Below are 14749 nucleotides of genomic sequence, written 5' to 3' on the forward strand. Positions count from 1 at the left end.
GCTTCGGAGCATTTTATGATTCCCATTGCTGACAAGATCTATGTGGATTATAATTTAGTTTTCCATCCACACTGCTTAAAGTATCAATACGTGCTTGATTGGCCACCAAACTGGCCTGACCTGAACCCAATGAAAAACTTTGGTTAATTGTTAATAGAAAGATGAAAGACATGAAATCCAATGGTGCAGATGAACTGAGGGCTGTTATTACACCTCAGCAGAGTCAGACTGATTGCCTCCCTGCCATGTCGGACTGATGCAGTAATTCATGCAAAAGGAGTCCAGAATAAATAATGACTACATTTACAACACAGCACTTAGACATACTTCTAGTAGGGTGACATTTCTTTATTAAAATTATGTTTTTTAATTGGGTTTATGCTACATACTTTTCTGAGAAATTAAATTTGGGGTTGTTAATACCTACTACCTGTAATAAAATAATCTCTTCAAAAGATAACTTAATAATCTATACGTAAGTTTCACTTTTTGAAGACACTTAAATTGATTTTTTTTTTTATTACTTGCTAACTTTTTGAGATGTGTTTTCATGCTGCTCGAGTATATCAACATTCATAGTACAGCAACACAACCTTAGCCCTTGGAAACCTATCTTTACATTTTTAAAGGGCTATTTATTATTACAGCTGTTTTCATCATTTCTTGTTGTCAATGAGCATCAGTGATTCTGACTATCAGAGGCATTGCTTAGTCTCAAGCAGGGCCCCAAGGGGCCTACTGCAATTGTTTTATGCTGCCACTCTAACTTTGTATGGGTGAAGGAAACAATTCTGAGCCTTTTCTTCCTTCCTTACCCCTAATTATGTGAATTCCTTTAAAAAAAAAAAAAAACCTAGCAATGAAGGGACACTAGCTAAGACAGCAGCGCTGTGAAGTTAATTTATTCCATACAGTAGAACGGATAGTGGAGAAAATAATGACTTGGTGGTACATTGCTCCCTTTGGTCTCACTTTAGCTGACTACCAGAAAGGAGCGTCTTCCTCAGATGGAAGACACCTTTAATTGCAGTTTCAACTCTTGCTTTCTACCTTATTAATCATGTAAAATGGCTCGAGAAAAGAGAAGACCACATTCATACTTTGAACATCTCCGCTGTCAAGTAAGAAATGTCACATTTTTACCGTTCACCTAATGTACAGAAACCTATTCTCAGCCGTGTGCTTCATTGAGTAAATACAGCACTGTCTACATTGTGCTAGGTTGTTACCTAGGAGAGGTACTGCAGGTCTCAAAAGACAACCAGTGTCACGCTATCCCCAATACTCTTATTAAAGCACATGCTCAGGGAGGATATTTCATTCTAATCCTCTACCCCCGTTAAGGTCACTAATTACCGATCTTGTTCGCACTGCGCACAGACAAGGAACAGACTTGCATGCAATGCCCAAAGGATCAACTCCTGTGCAAATCACCATGTAGTTAAGTCACAGTGATGAGTGTTAATAAAAACTTAGTCTGAAGCTTAATTCTGTCTAGAATTAGTGATTTCCAACAGGATTTGTGATTGTTCAGTTGTTTTTTGGGGTATTTTTGCTATATGTGAATAATTGTCAGCTACTTGTTTGAATCTGTATCTTTTCCTCACATCACATATACTGCTGTTGCCATAGTAACTATCCCAGTATGACACTGGACTCAGTATCATGGAGATGATATGCATTTTAAGCAGAATTGAAAGTTGCAAGAGCATATTATTGCCAATTGGAAAATGTAAAATCACATCTGCATGATTTTACATTTTACAAGTTGTTGAAAACTCCACACAAAGTGGAAAAACAAGTAGCAGAAAATGAAGAGAAATTGGTTTCCACTCCTTCACAATGCTGCTAAAATTAAGAAATGTAAAAAAAAAAAAAAAATTAACACCGAGATTTTTTGTTTTCTGAACCACATTCAGAAAGTAGATTGCAATAAAAACAAGCATAATGGAAGCATAGCCATCTAATGCAGCATATGGGAATAGATTGAAGCTGTTTTTATATCATTTTCATTTCTTAAGCCAAAAACTCAGCAAATGCAAATCAATGATATAGTGAAAATTATGAGTTATTATTTTGTTTAAGACAAAGCTTTTGATCTAGAGCTAAAGAGGCATTCCTCAAACTATTAGAACATTTGTAACAGTGGGAAATAGTGTTTCTAAATGAATGTGTTGTTGCAGATTCAAAACAAGTTTTGTCATCTTACTCTAACACAATAGAAAATTGTGTTCAAACCAGTCATTCCAGAAACAACAAAATGATTTGACACTGAAAGTCTTCCTATTCTTCATCAACAGGCATACATTAGGCTCATAGTGATTGGCTGTGCTGTCTTTTCATGTACATGTCCATATTGTGTGCTGCAGTCAGGTAGCCTTGGCTTCTCAGATAAACAGACTGCAGTGTGGTTGAAGACAATATATAGAAAATTTAAGGCCTGAGCTGTCTGAAAATCATTACCAATGTTCTGACACAGAGTCATTAACCTTATGTACATCACACCCATAGGTGGTTAAACATCCTCACTTTTCCTATTGTTTTGCTCAATAGGAAAAGTGATTTACTAATCAGATAAACAGATTCAGTCTGGTTCCTATATATTGTGCTGCTGATAATTATGGCGTTATATTTGTGCCCTGTACCTTATCATGCAGTGAGATTAATGAGAGCAAACAAATCCATGTGGAAAAGACAATAATTTGTCATGTGTACGTTTAAATCTAACACACACTCAATACTTGCTCCTTGCTCATGATCCACTCTGACTTTATTTCCGCTCATACTGGTGCACCACCCCATGTATGTGTTCACAGATTATCAAAGTGTGTGTAAGTAAACCAATCATAAACACCAACTCCATCCCCTTTTTGACACACTTTGAATTGAAACATTGAAAAAGCACGATGTATTAATAAAACATATTACATGCCACAATAAATGTACTGCCCAGGTGTCCCCTCTGCCCCCGCCTTTCAGAAGGAGGTGGCAAGAAAGCAAATCATCAGAGAGGGAAGGAAAAGTTAGTGCAGGATGCAGCCAAACATGGCGAATTAAGAGAGATTTTATGTTGCGGAGATCAGAGACGACATGGGACCAAACAGCAAGACTACAGCAAGTTAGCAAACGCTGCCTACCTGGGTGTATTGTTCCACATTTGGAATGGAATATGGTGTGTTTGTGTTTTTTTTTGTGTTCTTAAGGCCCACAGAATATTAAGGGCAACCTATAAGCAAAATTACAGCATACTTGCATAAACTGTTAATAAATTAAAATCAGTCAATATTGACTGACCAGAAAAAGGAACGTTTCTTCAGTGCAAAAATAAAACATTAGGAAAATGTTTTAAAAATGGTTTTAAAGTGAAAAGATATCTTCATACACAAACTGCCTTCTCCTGTTCTTTCATTAATATACCCTTTTTTACCAGATTTTATTTTTCTAACAATAAAAATATTTTAAGAACAATAAAAATAGTCTGTAATTCTCTTCTAGTGCTAAGGTCTTTTGATAAGTAGACGTTTATATCATAGCTGTTCTCTAACACTATGTATTCTTTGCAGAAGTGCTATAAAGTTTATCGTTGTAAAGTAGCAGACAAGAACAGTGTCGCTTGCGGTTGTGGAGTTGTAGAAGAGGGACAGCATAATGCTAGTCAGAGTAGGAGTGAAGTAGGAGTATGAAGAGATGGATGTGGAGGGACAGGAGAACCAGATAGAACAGGAGGAGAAACAGAAGATTGGAGCAGGAGACACTAAAAACAAAGTGCCAAGTAGCCTACAGGTCAAATCTTATTTTGCATTACACATGCACCCCCCCCCCCCCATATATATATATATATATTTAATTTCAACCCCATCCTGCCCCTGTGTGTGAGTTGTTTGTTTTTTTGTTTTTTTGTGGGGGGGGTGTTGTGTGTGTGTGTGTGTTTCTGTGTTGCTCCATGATTGACTGGCAACCTTTCCAGGGTCTACCCCACCTGTCACTGAGTGAATGCTTGGTGTAAGCAGCCGTCCCCCGCATTCCTTTATTACTAAGCGGATATAGACAAGTAATGGTGAGTTTCAAATGCAATTGAGTCAATATTTTTACATTAGAAGAGTTATTCGCACTATATCATTATATTAGTCACATTCCTTAAAGGGGATGAGAAGAGAGGATGTGTTCTACTTTCTGTTTCATCCCTGACCCATGTTTTGTATGGCCAGCTGTGTAGCAGGTGGCCTTTTTTTTTCAACAAAAAATTATACTCATACTCTCATTGGTCAAAATACCATCAGCTTTCCACAGATGGATTTTTTTTTCCTCTGCAATCTGAGGGTACCAATATCTTTGATCTTTAGAAATTCAAAGTAGATTTCACTGGTAGTAGTTGAGGTAAAAATATATAAATATGGGTTTATAGTTCCATAAGCTGATTAATTATACCTAATTTTGTTATAATTTAGATATGGGAAAATGCACATTTTAGAAAGATGTTATTTTCTCAGTAGTAACTGAAGTGCCTCGGTGTCATGCTACAGAATTAGAATGACCTGTTTGCACACACTTAATGGCTGCCAAGAGCTTTGTAATATTTTGTAGCTTTTTGTGAAAGACAGAAAAAAATAACTTGAAAAGAACTTGAAAAATTTGACTTGTAAACCTGCAAAAAGTTATTCAAGAAGCAGGGCTCAGACTGATTTTCAGGTACTTTCTTCATTATTGAATTCTCACACTCTAAAGAACAAGAGGGGGTAGGAAACATCAATTTCACAAGTGATTTGACATCCTTTGATTTGTGCTGACACAAGTCACTCTTGCTCCTTCATTTTCCCTAACTGACTGGGACAGAAATTGGAAAGACATGCAAAGCCTTCTTCACTTTTTGTCAAAATGGCCTCAAGAAAAAAACATCATGCAGTTTGAACATCATCAATAAAATTTCAACTCTGAAATTTTATTGATGATGTTCAAACTGCATGAAAACTCCCTTTTAATTTTACTCATTTTTTTCAGATCCATAAATCACAGAATTGTTTATGTTGCCACAAGTAGTGGTAACATTATAGTAATGGCACTGATAAATGTTGCATTGATTTCATGTCTAATGTAACGGATTTTTAGCAAAGGCTTCTGTAAGCGTATGAGCATCTATGTATCACTTTTGCCTGTAGATGGGACACCTGACCTCAAAGAATCAAATCTCATCATCTCCATATTGGGAAGGAACAGCACTAGAATCATCATTACTCATCTTTCAATTCCAATCATTTCTCAATTTGTTCAAGCTCTTCGCTACTACAAAGCCAAGTGGTCCATGAAGCAGAAGTGTGCAAGCGAGAGAGGATGATGTGTGTGTATTCGTATTTGTGGAGGCAGGACAATACTGTGTCTTCACTTTTATTAGTGTAACAAATCACAGTGACTACAGCTTGTCCTTCTCAAAGCTGTACATCAATACATTATGAGCTTGCCTCAAACAGAGCAATATTGCCATGGCTAACATGGGGTAAATTTGATTTCATTGTCAATGTTACACTGTCAGACATGTTCGAGTTTCGCAGGACTACAAGGGTAATGACATTGACATTCTATTTGTTATATTGCCCTTTGATAAATGGTGCATTTTGCACAAGCTTTTCTTTTGGATGCATTGCCGTAAACCGTGCATTTGACCGCATCTACAAAGTAGATCTTATTTTTAATTAAAGTTCAAATCTTGTTATGCGTGCCAAATTATGTAGTTGGAAGAATGTGTGTTTGCATGCAGTTGGGACATAAGCGCCACAGCATGTAGTCACCACATTTGTTGACTTTTGACATGGCTGCCCCAGGCCTAAGGGTGGGATAAAAATAGTCTAACTTGTTCTCGCTCCAGTACAGTTAACTGCAGTACAAAATTTCTGAAGTATCACAAATGGAGCATATTTGGTCCAGATTCAGTGTGTACACATTTCATTTGGAATATTTGTCTTGATCTATTTGCAGAAAAGACATGATAAAAAATATAAGGAATTAAATAGATGAAATGGTAAACTGTATGGATATTATTGCAATAATTTTGGGCTTATTTCTGGTGCTAGTATTATGAAACCTTAAATTCAACTAATGAATAAAAATGATGCAACTATAGCACAACCCAAAACAAAACAACCCTGACTGCCTGCTTTCTCTTTTGATGGGGATTGGGAGAAATACTTCTTCACCATGTTTTAAGGGCAGGTGCAGTCATGACTGTTGCATAGTGGAAAAATAATGTTAGAAATGCAAATATAAATTTTTAGCCACTACATCACTCCACATGTTTCTCTTCCTACTTTCTTGAAAAAATGTCTTCCCCTTCTGATATGCTTTCTGTCTATTAGTGGGAGAACCTTTAAAAAGTTAAAATCGGATTAAAAACTTTTAGGGATTCTTAATCCTGTTTGAATTCCTTATCAAAGCTACAACCTGTTTGTTTGCTCATTTTAAATTTTAATATTAAAAAAGGAAAGTAGGTATGTTTAGACGGATTTAATCACATCTATCCATTCTATGCATCAGAAATATTTTGTGGATTTAATAAAACTACATTATCCCCACTTATCACAGGGAGGCTGCACAAACCATCTTGGGTACTTGCCTCCTTGTCAGATGTAGCCAACTCAAAATAAATCTGCTTATATTTCTTTGCATTTTTGTTTTATATTCATGTTTCTCTCACTGTGCCTCTTTTTGTTGTAACTGTTCCACTTACTAATAGGATGAATGTATATAAAGTAGACATTTCTGACATTTGGAACTTTAGCCAACAAATATTGCACTACATACAGGCCTTTGTAATGTTAATATTGTAAACAATAACATTGCAACCAACAATATATCTTGGATATGACATATAAATAAAAAAAATATATTGTTCTTGTTCCATTGCACAAAATCCACTTTTAAACTTCAACTGAGGAAAAGGAACAATTGTGCAGAATTAACTGTGCAATTATATCCAAAAATCTCTGCTGCCAAAGGAAAGTCCTCCAGGTTGTCTCTCAGCTAATTATTCCATAATTGTTGTTGGTGCCTGTTGTTGTTGATGCCTTCCACTGGGCTTCTTGTGTGAGGCTGTAAGAAATATTCAACAGACAACTCGCCTTGTTCTGGTCAACTTAATTACCCTCTTCAATTTGGTGCTGTTCTCCCTACCATCCTGTGTGTCTTCCACTCGGGCTTGTCAAACCCACACATAAGTGTAATACACATGCTGTTTTTAATTATCTGCTGCCAGGACAGTAGAATACATTCAGCAGATAAATATTTACATTGTGATATTGTTCCAGTGCAACTACTGGAGCTTTCACAAATATTTATGTTGCCATCTTGTTCCATGATTTCATTTATTTTGCTTTGGTTTATTTTACGGACGATACATTCTTAGGTACATTTCAGTTCAAACAAGAAAGAAGACTTTGACAGAGTAATTTCTTGTTAATAAACTACATAGTGATGAAATATTGGAGCAAGAGTACATCAGGAAACAAGAGATCAAGACGCAGAACGGATCATGTTGACGGATGAAAAAGAGCACAGCAGAAACCATTTATGACTGGGACTGATGAGGGAGGAAATTGTATCCGCTCTTAAAATGTCTCAGGCTTCTGAAAGCATTGTCAGCAGAAACACTCATCTTCCTCTTGTCCCCTTCTTTTTATTTATGAATAATGAATTTAGTGATCATTTCTAAATTCCCTAATGACTATCAGTCAATATTACTGAGGTCTTAATGAGAAACACAGTATTTTGAAGTCCAATTATCTGCTGAGAAGCACTTGACATTTATGTCACAGATCTCCAGAATGGTGTGCATTTTTCTCATTGTTATTTCTCTGTGTGTGAGTGACTGGTTGGTCTCTTGTCTTTTAGTTAGTGGAGTTGCATCCAAGCAGGACAGTCTAAATAGAACCTCTGGTCCTGGATGTTTTATCAGACAGTGCATTCAAAAGAAGTGCCTCTGTCTGTGTGCATAAAAATATTTCTCAGCCTCTCTCTGCTATGAAAAGAGCTGAGCAATGATGAGCAGTGCAGTGCAAAAGCAAATAATCCGTGACATGTCAGCAGCCTACATGTGCAGCACACCTCATACAGGAAGATCAAACAGACAGGCGCATGTTGTTCCTTTGTCCTCCTCCAACCCTCAGGTACACACATGAGGTGATAGGGGGGCACCCTTGAATCAGTGGCCTCATTCTGCTCGGTTTAGCAGCTTCACAGCATGCCGTTCCTCTGGAGGGAACATGGACGTCGGAGGGAGAAGTATGAGCTGAGTTTTCTTGCAGTCAGTTCTGCATGCTGACAAAATACTATGGCTCAATATGCGAGTTTCTTAAATTGGTCCTACGACCAATGATTTTGTTTGCTTGTCCCTGAAGGACGAAACAAACACCTTGACAAAAGTAATTAAAAAGGCACACGGGGGCCTTCCTCTGTTTTTCCGTCTGGATCTCCTCCCTTCTCTCAGCCTAATAAATCAGTTATGCTTGATGTCTCCTCCACTCCTGAACTCTTTAATCAAAGAGTGCATTTTGAGAAATAGCTTAGTGGCTAACAAAGAGCCGCTGTAAAAGATGTAGGAAATTGTTGTGGGAATTCTGTGTCTCTGCCGGATCTTTCCTGAGCTTAACATTAACAAGTCAAAGTTTTATTTCACCATCAGCACTGGCACATTATGACTGGTCAGCAATAGGGATAACGAAACACATTTCTTATTATCACATGCTCCATTTTGTATGCTTTGGGGACAAAAATGATTTTAAATGTTTTCCTTAACACAAGTTTTGAATTTCCTTAAATAAAGTGGAATGGAAATGTTTTCAAGTATTTGTGCAAAGTTTCATAAAAAGGCCTTGCTGTAATCAATACTGTGGGCCCACTCGTTCATCCATGTTGTAATTTCTGAGGCTATTACAGCCCAGAATGCTGCTGTTATTTATATGAAAATGTAACAGTTATTGCGTGCCAGTGTCAGCCACCACCATTCTTTAGTCAACTGCCATATAAATCGATGGGCAGCCAGACAGCCAATCTATGTGTATTTGTTTCTCGATCCATAAACATCTACTCTATAAACTTAAAATGTCGGCTTTTGGAACCATCATTACGGTACATTAAGGCTAAAGACAGGTCAAGCAAGTACCATGGATTATTCATCCACAATGATTCTTGTCAAGGGGTGTTGCATGACAGGTGTTAGAAGCACAAATGGATGAACATATGGATCTAAGGTTTGAACAATGATGTTTTCACAGTGATGCTGAAAAATACTCGGATGCTGCTATGCACTGGATAACTATTTCATACAAGCACATGTACACACACACACAGATATATATATATATATATATATATATATATATATATATATATGCAGAGGGAAAGTAACTTGTTTCAGTTCAATCAACGCAAGACAAAGCCGTAGCTCTGTTTGAAGTAGCTTAAACAGGACTATGGACTTTTGAGGGCGAAAATGCTCCTGTTTTGGAATTACAAAAGGCTAGTTTGGAACAAAGCCTTTTGGTTTTGTGCTGTCTAAGTAGGCTGCATTCTGTAATTTCTTCTTAAATCTGAGAGTATTTAGTCACCTAAAGTGTTCTACGGTGGGCTCTAGGTGACCGTCATCATATTTTCTGATACAACATTGTGACTGGAAAATGAAGTCCGTTCCATTTGAGGTTTACTCTCCCAGTGTTTGGTAACATTTAAACTGAGTGCATAGCCTGACAAGTTGGGAGTCGTTTTGTTGCATAAGGGGAGACTGCACAATATTTGTCAGATAATGATGATCGACATATTTCAGTGCTGGAAGTCATTGTATAATCATTACCACTTCATGAAATCTTAATAGACACTGTCGATTAGACTCAAAGTAATGGCTTCAGCCAGGAACTTGTGTTGCCATCAGTATTTAACAGATGCCTGTAAAACGTTTTCACATCTATACAGAGCTCAGCTGGAGCCATTTTTATTGTTCATGGTACCCTTCTCAGACCAGGTGTCTGCTTCCTCTGTAGTGATACAGTTTTACAGCAAAAATGGCTGCCACGTACAGTTTATTTTTAAAGCTACCAGGCTATGCAGTTTGAAAATGCATGACTTCTCATCCAATAGGAGGGGGAGGGCTGACATTATATCAAAGGTGGTTGCAGACACAAAGCTGCCATATCTGTTAGCCCCACTGGGGACTTCCTAGCACACCTCAGGATGAGGAGAATACATTGGCAGGAGGTGGAAAGCATTGAACTGGTCACCCACAAGGTCTTATCTTCTTGTTGTATTATTTAACCACAAAGAAGCACTGAGGCCAAATCGCTCACCCATCTCTCCGATAAGGACTGCTGCCGCAAACAAAAATAAAAGTCAATTCAGAGAGTCTCTGACAACAACACAACAAAGCAGAGCAAGGCTCCTTCATTGTGTTGGCCTTTTATTACCTTTCCTTGCAAGATGACTGATAAAAACCCAAAGACAAGGAAGGAGGGAAACAAAGGAGATCAGCTGAAAGAAGGAGTAGGTATAAAAGTAAGAAAAAATAAAAAGAACGAGAACTTTCAATGAACATAAAGGTTTAATTAAAAGGAAAATATTGCTTGTATAATGGAAAAAGATAACATGAAATACAGGAAGTGATAGGAATGAGTTTGAAATCGCGCTGAGGTTTAGGTACAAAAGAACTGATTTTTAATCCTTGTTTTGTTTTATTTTTGGTTTCTGGAAATATTCATACGGAGGTAAAAACCTCCATCAGAGCTTGACGTTAAATGTAAGTACCCAAATCATCAGTTTCCTTAAACAAGACAACCAGCTGCCATCTTCACAAAATCAAAGCCTGTTAGACACCAGTAGTGGATATAGGATATTTTACTGATCCCAAGCTTTTTGTAGACTGTATTTAAAATTTTATATTACAGTCCATCTGCAAAACGATCTCAATACAGTCATGCTGCTTCCTCCCCACACTTTCAGCTCTGTGGTCCGCTAGGCGGAGTTGCAGCCCAGCTTGGGCTCAGAGAGGCAGACAGTTCTAATGCACAACATTTATCATCGTGGCAGGAGTGCTTGTGTCCCTGGCCCCATCACTCCTGCTGTTATGAACCAGAACTCCAGAAGAACGCTGATTCAGGAGTGGCCTGAGATAAGATAGGATCAGTATTTTCCATATGGTAAAAGTTGGTTCAGTTGTTATGATGCTGCTGTTTTTGTACTGCATCCACATAGGACAGGATTTTGGTGCTACTTAATGCTCTGTTCAATTTATGTTTTCCTGATAAAGGATATCAATTCAAGCTAAAAAGGGCTTTCAGCAACTCCTAGCAACCATTGAGTCAGCTAATCACTGTGGGCTTTGACTCATTTATCTATTATGTAGTGATGCATTGCTGGAAAAATAAATATATCTTTCCAGCCATAGAAAATCACACTTTTACAGCTTGATACAAATAGTGCTTTGCTAAAGTAATATGGTGGAGCAGTTGGTAATACTGATGCCTTGCAGCAAGAAGGTCTTGGGTTCAAATCCTGGCCTGGTGTCATTCTGCGTGGAGAAAGACTCTTATTTTTGGACTCTGTGCTTCCTTTCACAGTCCAAAAACATGACTATTTGGTTAATCAGTCACTCTAAATTGCCCTTGGGTATGTGTGTGCATGCATGATTGTTTGTCTGCATCTGTCCAAGGTATACCCTGCCTCTTGCCCAATGGCACCAATCCTCTCCTGGAGATTGGTGCCAGCCCCCTCACATCCCTTCAAGGAGAAGCTGGTATAGAAATTGTGTATGTATGTATATAGTGCCTTGCAAAAGTATTTATACACCTCAACCTTTTTCACACTTTGTCCCAGTACAGCCACAATCTCTCTTAGAACCACCTATCATTGGATTTGCAGTATCTCATTGTCTTGTCAACAGCTTTTTCTAACATAGCCCTGGGTCTCTAAAGCTTATCTAGATCAGTCTTGGATCTCTTGGTTACTTTTCTGAAGCTTTCCTGTCCATGTCTTGGTGAGTTTTCAGTTCTGACATGTCCTTTCTATTTTTAGCTGATGGTCCAAACAGTACTCTATATGCCACATTAAACTTCTCTACAACATTATCCCTGTCTGGTTCCTGGTATTTATGATGTTTCTCTCTATTGATTCTTAATAAACTTCTGAAGGCTTCAAAGAATAGTTGCATTTATACTAAGATTAAATGACTCAGTATAAATAGTCTACTCACTCTAATGAGTAAATCATTTGATTAAATCATTTACTTTAAACGAGTAAATGATTTACTCATTAGAATGAGGCAAGTTCTGAAGACAATTAGTTGCACTTGAGCTTATTTAGTTATTGAGGGGCTAAAAATAAATTCAAAACTCTGAGATTTTCATTTATGAGAATTAAATGTGAACAATATATGATTTTTCTAACACCCCTCATCCTCTCTTGATGTCTGGATTTATTTCAGATGGTTTGCTGAAATACCTGATGGTCAGAAATCAGAGTTATAGTTACCTTTGAAGGACATATCCCATGACAGTTTATTCACACATGTGTAGAAATGTTGTGTGTGTGTGGCCTTGTGTGGGTGCTTAAGTGAGTGTGAATTGTTCAATAAACTCATCACAGGGCCCATAAAGAAGGATGACATTTACAGCATAGTCCAAAGGTCAAGGATGCGGATCTGATGAGATCATGATGGAGAAAGAGCTGTTTTATTGCAGACAGTTTAAGAAACCAAAAGGAAAACTGCAAAAAATACAATGTTTGTAATTTCTAGACAAGGTCAACAGTCTTTCAAGAATTAGTGATCAACAATTCTTTTATTAAATTTGGTTAATACTTGCAAGGAAAGAGGTCATAAAAAGGAATATAAAGAATTGTTTGCTTCTGACCTTAAGCCATTTGAGCCTTCAACAGTACAACACTCTGATTGGAATTTAACTTTTCACATCTCAATAAATAATGTGACTTTACCCACAGGACAAGAGACAATAAAAAAGCAAAACCTAAAATCCAACAAAACACTGCAGCATCAAAACAGCTAAATTCAAAATTACAGATGACCATACATAGATATTTTCTACAAAAAAAACTATTGTGTTTTAAATGAGCTGATTAACCTTAAGAAATGACTTTCATTTGTGCCAAACTCTTTTTGATTTTATAGTGAACCAATGTTTTGACCTAGAGAAGTATCCATTTATGCTCAGTCTGATAAAGCATATCAATTCAAAAAGGGCTTTCAGCAACTCCTAGCAACAATTGAGTCAGCTAATGGTTGCTAGGATGTTTATATTGTTTTTGTACACACATATATATATATATATGAAATTTTACACTTCAAAAGAACACAGAAAGTGAGTTTTTAGGTAATTAGAAAAAGCACAAAATTTATATGAAAAAAATTTTTTTTGAAAATATACATAGTCTTTTAGTGTTACTTAGCCTGTAATGGTATTGTGTTTGTTTTTCTACCTAACACACAATTTGTTTTCTCTTTGTCTTTTTTGTTTCTTTTGTTTTGTGGGTTTTATTTTTTCATCAATAATATTTACTTTCTTTCGATATGCTTCTCTGAGCCAGTACATAGCTAACTGGGTTTTAGAGGGCTCCTATCAATTTTTAAAAAAAAGTAAAATTGTATTTAATTGGCAGCTTTCAAGGTAAAAATCACAAAATGCTTTAAAAATAAAACAATAAAAAAATCCAAAAATTAAAGCTAAATTAAAAAGATAAATAACTGACATTTTAATTAAATCACAAAGTCTTACAATGATTTGTTAAGGGATAATCTGATTTGCAGATACAGTTTCATAAAGCCCTTAGTAAACACATCTCTCACTTTGCAGGGGGTCTTCACACATGTAGGTGTTTGTTAATGTGCTATCAAAACAATAGGTTCCTTCCTCTGATTTGATATAACTTGTTGATCATTTTGCTCATAGCATGCTTATTGTACGGTTTCAATTACACAAGCTTATTTTGTTGTTCAAAAAGTAGAAAGATTTGCATTGAACATTGAGATTCATAACAACAAGCAATACTCAGTGTACCATGCTACACTGAGGAATCTCTGATTTAGACTCATGATTTATGAAACTTCTAAACAATACATGATAGGGTCAATGTGGACAGACAGCTTGATAATGTAAGCCTAATTAAAGCTCCCAGAGTGGGACTTTTCGCATGTCTCTGCCGACCAGCACATTCCAGTACACAGCCCTGTCCTCATTAGTACCAACTATGTCACCAGACCGACACCAGTCAACACGGCCTTTAAATGTTGACGATGGCAGAAAGTGCCCCTGCTCTCAAAGCTGTGAAACCCTCCTGATTTCTGAAGCCTGAACTAAACGTGAGCTAGGTCTGGAGCTAAAGTTAATGAAGACAGTGACACAGAGCGGAGGGAGCCAGCTTGCTTTGAAAGAACCCCGGTTCTGTGTTTGGGGACTGAAAGTCTTGCCAGATTGGCAGCTGAGCCTTATGGGCCTCTCATACCTTTGATGAATCCCTGAAACTGTTGAGGAAGAGCTGACAGACACGCTCCCTTTGGCCAAGTTCTGTCTTTTTTTCTGTGCCTTTGTTGTCTGACTTTGTCAGATCTGTGAATTTTTGTGTGTTTGTCTCTGTAAGAATGAGGGTGTGAATGAAAGAGTGCAGGAGAAATACTGTGTGTGCCCACTATGTGTGTGTGTGTTCTAGGTGAGCAGTCATCTGATGAACTGCCTTCCCTCGGCCGAGGCCTTTGCTCGTCCCAGCC

General features: G+C 37.3%; 1 protein-coding gene across 10 annotated transcripts in view; it reads left to right on the forward strand.

Annotated features, from left to right (window-relative positions):
- The window catches only part of LOC122842860 (neurexin-1a), a 234750-nt gene that overhangs the window by 143307 nt on the left and 76694 nt on the right, over positions 1-14749 (forward strand). The window lies entirely within an intron of this gene.

The sequence above is a fragment of the Gambusia affinis genome, linkage group LG13, assembly GCF_019740435.1.
Source record: "Gambusia affinis linkage group LG13, SWU_Gaff_1.0, whole genome shotgun sequence".
In the NCBI taxonomy this organism is placed as follows: domain Eukaryota; kingdom Metazoa; phylum Chordata; class Actinopteri; order Cyprinodontiformes; family Poeciliidae; genus Gambusia; species Gambusia affinis.